Genomic DNA, 6513 nt, shown 5'->3' on the forward strand with positions numbered 1-6513 from the left:
TGGTAAACCTTGTAAAATAAGATAGAATAGCCATAAGTATTGAGATATAATGTGTAATAACAGCCCATAATGCAATAAATATTGATATAAAAGCATGATGCAAAATGGACGTATCAGCCTTCGATTGTGAAACGGTACACTACGACGCTAAGTATTTTTTCGTAATTAAGCTCGACTTCTACTACTTCAACGTGTAATTTTCGTCTTTTACAATTTGACTAGCTTATCCCATGCCATGCAAGACGCTATGTCTTGGAGAGGATGGGTTTTGAAGATCATGAGAGGAATGAAACAAAGAAAATTAACCTAAGGACCCATCATGGTATGGATTTTGAGGTAAATCTATACAATTCTGAGAGCGTATCCAATTTTGGTTGCCCGGGTTGGGAAGCACTTTGCAAGATGTATGATTTTCAAGAGGGTATGTTTGTCACAATGCATCTTGGTGATCCTGACATCGACCAAGACAATTTGGACATTTGGGTTCTTGTTAATACGCTTCCAATTCTACCGCTATGTGAGTTCCTCAAACATAGTTAAAAAGTAATTTATATTGTTTATTTCAAAATAGTTGACAGCTTATTTCCATTGATAGCTTATTTTCATTCTTCAAAGAGTGTGTGCGGAAGATGGTAGACAGAACCAACTACACCGATGGCTCTGAGTTCACTTATGAGGAGAAAAATCATCTATTCGCATATTATACTGAAATTGAGAATTACAATGCCTTTTATGGAACTCCTCCAAATTATGGTGAATGTGTGCCACTAGTGCACGTGTTGAACCACGATAACTTCCATGGAGATATCCTGGTAAGATTTTTTACTATTACGACATCCATGCATCTTTTGCATACTTTTAAAATTGAACTACATTGCTAACTACGAAGTTATTACTATGTTTTTCAACAAAAAATCCTGATGGATTGTGTGCCTCATTTGATGTATCAGAATGGTTGCCTTGATATTTTGAACATACAGCCAGGTCGTCCTATGAATCTCACCTGTGCATACAGGATTTCTAAAATCGGTGAACACATGATAATCAAAGAACGGAAGAAATGTACGAACAGTCGTAAGGAGGTTCTTGGAAGCAACATTGTGCGAAAGGCAAGAATTGGAGATAGGATAATCTCCATTCTCCATAATGGAGAGTCAGTGGCTATCTTGTTTTATGCTATTTTACCTAAGATAATATAGTAGGTCCTAAGAGAATGTAGTAGGTCCTATGAGGTACAATATGTTTATGAGAGTTGATGATGATGAGTAGTTGTGATTATGTCTAGTGACCAACTTGTATGTGATGTCTCATTGATGAAAATGATGATCATGAGGAGGTGTCATATGACAATGATGTATTATGATGATAAGTTGTTAATGATATGATGATGATGATGATGATGATTATGATATTTATTATATCATTGGGTGAAAGAACCGCGGATTAGTTTCAAGTGGATGTCCATCCACTTGAAACTTGTCCACGGTTCTTTCTCCCACTGATGTAACTCATTATGATGTAAAATCATTCTCTATATTGCTGCGGTATGAAAACTTGTATAAAGGTGTATGAATACAACATGAAATAAAAAATAAATACAAAATAATAGTAGTAGCATGTGCTAGGAGAAGCACTACTACTAATTACCAGTAGCGCTCATAGTGGAACACGCTGCTACTAAGTCAATATAGCAGTAGCGTGGTCCAACCGACGCTACTGCTAACCTTTAGCTGTAGCGCCTTACTAGTAGCGCGGTACCCCGCGCTACTGATAGGCTTTAAACACGCGCTACTGCTAGGGTTTTCCCTAGTAGTGCTTTGCTGTCAGCCATGGCGGACGGCAAAGTGCCTGATTCCAGTAGTGACACCCTCCAAGACTAACAAGATAGAGATTGCCCGGTGATGAATCCCTTATTCTTGTGCTCCAAAAGTTAGTCTACTCAACACTCAAACACTCTAAAGATACGGCTATTGGATTAGAGAAGTAGGAGTCAAAAGCCAGAGGATATAAGAACTTAAGGGAATGACATGGATGGTTCGATAGAAATGCCTTTAAAATCGGGTGGAGTCCTCTCTCAGAACATAGATGGGAGTGGAGTTTGCTTTGACTAAACTGATGAGATATGTGGGGGTATAAATCGGAGTGGTATCAGAATTTGACCGTTACCGAATTTTATACATAACTCAGAAGCTCCAAAGTGATCAACTCAGAAGCTTTGAACGGTCCAACCAAAAAGCATTCCGAGGAGTACACTTGGGCAGTGGCACACTCTCTCTTGTTGCTTCAAAAATTCTGGCATGGCAACAACAATACCAAAAATATGTCATCTTTGGCAGGTTCCTTCGAGGGACGACCCCGGGACAATCGAAACTAATTCGCTGGGATTGGGCGTCGGGCGGGGGGGGGGGGGGGGGGCTCGAAAATTCTATGAGTTAGAGAATCTCCAGCCGTTCGCCCCCCACGGGCTAGAAAAAACCGTCTCTTGGGGGTGAACCGGCGATATTTTCGGCGTGTAGGCGGTCGGGTTCCCAGCCGCCGCCCCCAGACGCACTTGTTGTAAATATTTCAAAAAGACATTCGTCCATTCGGCAAACACGACATAGATTCGGTGATATTTAGGCGTTCCACAATTTTTTTACATATAAAAAACATAAAATCTACGAAAAAACAAAGGCCTGCTGCCGCGCCTATAGGTCGAAGAACTTCGTCCATGCCTCGTAGTCTCCGTCGTCGCCGCCGCCGTCATCCTCCTCCTTCTTCTTCTTCTTCACACAGTCGTCCCTGCTGGACCCCTGCAAGGGGTCGCCCTGGCAGACTGGTTTGGCCTGCGGCGGCGCCTCGTCGTCGCTGTCCTCAAGGACGACGACGCCTCCCTCGTCGAAGCCACGGCGCCGTGCGGTGATCTCCTCTAGGGTGCAGCGCTGGCGGTACATCTCCAGTCGCGCCCAGTCCTCCCGCGCCCACTTCATGGCAGTCTCGTCCTCGAGTGCGACATCAGCACATGATCGCTCTTCACGGGGGTGAGCCCCGGCTCCGTCTTCGGCTTGACGAGGCGGGACGTAGGAGCAGAGGACGTGCGGCCACCCTCGTTGATGATGAGGGCGGCGCCGTGGGTGCGCCGGCCAAGGGGCGTTTCCACAGGCTCGACCTTGACGCTGACGAGCACCGGCAACCCGGAGGAATGGGAGGAGGATCGGGAGGAGGAGGAGGAGGACCCGCCCAGCATTTGCCTCGGCAGCCACGGGCCGCCACTACGGCGGGGGCCGGGGCTGCCGGGTACTCCAGCAGCGGATCATTGCCGCCCTCGAGGTACTCGAGGACGGCGTGGAGCGTGCGGTCGGGGGCTCCCCACCATAGGCGGCGGAAGTCGCTGTTGTTGCTCCCCCGTATCACTAGCACATTGTTGATGGAGACGAGCCGCTCTGCCTGCCGGCTTTTGAAGTACGCCGCCCACGCCTCGTGGTTGCCGGTGTCGTACTCCGGGAAGGGCAGCTCCTCCTCCGACAGAGAGGCCCGCACACGCTCAATCTCGGCATGGAAGTAGCCGGGGTGTTCGACGTCGGGCAGCGGGGGGACTGGGACGCCCCTGGAGCTGAGCCTCCACCGCCCCGGCGCGCGCATGTCCAGGGGGGGGGGCGCCAGGTAGTCCGCCTCGTGGAGGAGGTGGGCTTCCCACTTGTGCAGAGAGTGGCGGCCGAAGCCGTTGGCTGTCGCCGCCGCAACACCGGGGAACCGTTCACCCATCGGCTGTGTGTGCACGCGGTGGCTAGACAGGGAGAGAGGGAAAGAGAGGGCGGCGGTGGCGAGAGAGGGGGGCAGCGGGTGGGTGGGCGTCCACCGACGAGGGAGGGCGGCTTATTATAGCGGCCTGGGGGACGGCATCGTGTGTACGCGCGGCGGGAGGGGCGCGTCGCCGCACTGCGCCACCCGTGAGGAATAAATGGAAGGCTGACCGGCATCAGCCTTGGCATTGATTCACCACGGGAAACCGAGGCGAGGAGGACGACGAGGCATGGGGGTCGCTGACTCGGCAGGCCCGCCTTTCTTTCGCCCTAAAAATGATTGCCCCGACGCCTCCGGATGCCCCCAGAGCATTGGGTTTGGCCTGGGTCGGCCGGCGCCAGTTTCGGGCCTAACCGGCGAAAACTGGGCTCCTGGGGGGCGCGACTGAGCCGTTTTTCCAGCGCTTCCACTAAAAATGGCCTTGGGGGCGGGGGAGGGGGGGCTGGAGATGCTCTTAGCAACTTTAGTTCAGTCGCATTCCCCATGTTTGTGTTCCTTTGTGAGACTTGGTAGAAGGAGGAGAAAATGAAAATAATTAATGGTTGGCTTGATCTTAAGGGTTTTGTTGGTGTTGATAGTAATGGCTTGAGCGGTGGGGTGGCATTGTTCTGGCATTAAACATGTGTTGCGGATATCTTAGATTGGGATGATTAAACATGTTCTGGCATTAAACATGTGTTGCAGATATCCTGGATTGGCATTAAACATGCGGTGCGTTGGCATTCCGATGCGGTTACCCGCTAATGCAGATAGGATCACATATGTCTATGACGAGGCACTCGTCCAAAACCGGCATCTCATGTGGGCTATGTTACAGGGATTATAGAACGTTAGCGACCATCCATGACTTGTTATTGGTGATTTTTTTTAGAAAAAGACGATGACCCCCGGCCGCTGCATCTGGGAGATGCTTGCAGCCACTTTATTGATTATTCTCGAGGACCTTACAAAATATTACAACCATATGCCTGAATCCGCCATCTTGGCAACATATGTCGCTACTCCTATCCAAATAATGAAGGCGTGCTAGATTGGCCACTACCCAGACCACTCATCTAAGCCTAACATCAAAATGATGAAGGGTGCTAGCTGGGCCACTATCCAGACCACTCACCTAAGCCTAATATCAAAAGCCGGAAGCCCCAGCCAAGCCACATACCGGGTCTGGGGTACAAACCGGTCCGACGCACTCGTGTGTCGTCGCCGCCATCTTCCACAGGTCCGTCTTCAGAGCAAATATTGAGGCTTCTACCTTGTCTGGCCACTCAGCCATCGACGTCACCACGACACCAGACAGCTTCGTCCTCCTGCACGAGTCCTCCACGCCGCCGAGATACGCCGCCATCAATAAGTAGGATGAAGCACCGCTCTGCCGAGTCCGGCAGGGCTGCTGAAGACCACACACCGTGGAAGAAGGACCCCGAGGCCGAACACATAGGCGGCAGAGCGCCAACGCACCGCCATCAGACGAACTCCGACCACGCCACCAACTGCCGCCAAGCAACCAAAGCATCACATCCACCCCAAGCTCACCACGAACGACACCCCCAAGAGGTTGACGACGCCCGGAGCGCCGCTGTCGCTCGATCCGGCAAGGATTTGGGCTTTCGCCTGGGATACGAGCTGGGTGGAAGGAAGAGGGGAAGGAGGCAACTTGGACGGTGCCTACAAGAAGGGTACGGCGCCCTCGGGCGTCGCCGCCGTCGTGGCCAGCACTGCTGGCCTCGGATTTCTCCGGAGCCACCTCCCACCTCTAGCCGCCAAACATGTACAACTCCGGCGACAAAGGCCGCCAAACAGGAAGCAGCCCTGGTTGAAATAGACGGAGGCCTTCAGATCTGGATCGGGCGCCGCCGAGACGCCCGCACCACAGCCGTCCCGGACCGAGGCCGCCGCCCGCAGCCGACGCAGCCAGAACCATGGTGACGGAGATCCAGGAGGCAGGAGGGGGGACCGCAACCCCGCCCAAACTCGTCGGGCAGAAACCAGCAGGCCGCAGCCCCGGGGCCTGCCGACGACGCTCCCGCGGCCGCCACCCGCTGGAGGCGCAACCTCAGATCCGTCACACATCGCCTGCACTGAGCCACAGGGAGCCAAGCCTCCCCCACCGCGATTCCCGGCCCAGCGTCCGAAAGCGTGGCAGCATCTTCCACTGTCGCAATTGCCTGCGCACTCGTCTCCTCCACGCTGATCTGGAACTCCTCCTCGAGGCCCATCACAATCTCGACCGTGTCCAGTGAATCAGCTCCAAGGTCAGAGAACTTGGTGGTACCGCAAACTTCAGTGCCTTCAGGAACAGCAAGCTGCTTCTTAACAATTTCACAAACCTTCTCCACTGTATCGTGCTTTGCTGAGCAGCAAACAGCAAATCTCATCGGCACTGGCTGCAGACGAAGAAATGCATTGCCCCTCCTTGCACCAGAGAAAGAGAGTGAGTTCATGTTGATTGCCTTGACGGGCTTGGCGAAGGACACGGCAGATCAGGCGATGGAAGCCATGGGGAATATATCCGGTGCACCCACACTTATGGTGCTATCAGTGCACCGGATGTTGTAGAATATTTTTCTAAATCTGAAAAAAAATTCTAGCACGTTAACGCAACATCAATGTATGATGTCACAAAAAATTGTATACAAATTCAAAGTATGTTTTGAGATACAAAAATGGCAAATTTGGCATCAGTGTGAAAATGGGCCAAATCTAAAGCCCAAGTTAATGTTATGTACTATT

At 51.4% G+C, this 6513-nt stretch overlaps 1 pseudogene; it reads right to left on the reverse strand.

Annotated features, from left to right (window-relative positions):
- Positions 1–5615: 5615 nt before the first annotated feature.
- LOC123115007 (acyl carrier protein 3, chloroplastic-like) lies at positions 5616–6281 on the reverse strand (annotated as a pseudogene).
- Positions 6282–6513: the final 232 nt, after the last annotated feature.

Source organism: Triticum aestivum, chromosome 5B, assembly GCF_018294505.1.
Source record: "Triticum aestivum cultivar Chinese Spring chromosome 5B, IWGSC CS RefSeq v2.1, whole genome shotgun sequence".
NCBI classification, from domain to species: domain Eukaryota; kingdom Viridiplantae; phylum Streptophyta; class Magnoliopsida; order Poales; family Poaceae; genus Triticum; species Triticum aestivum.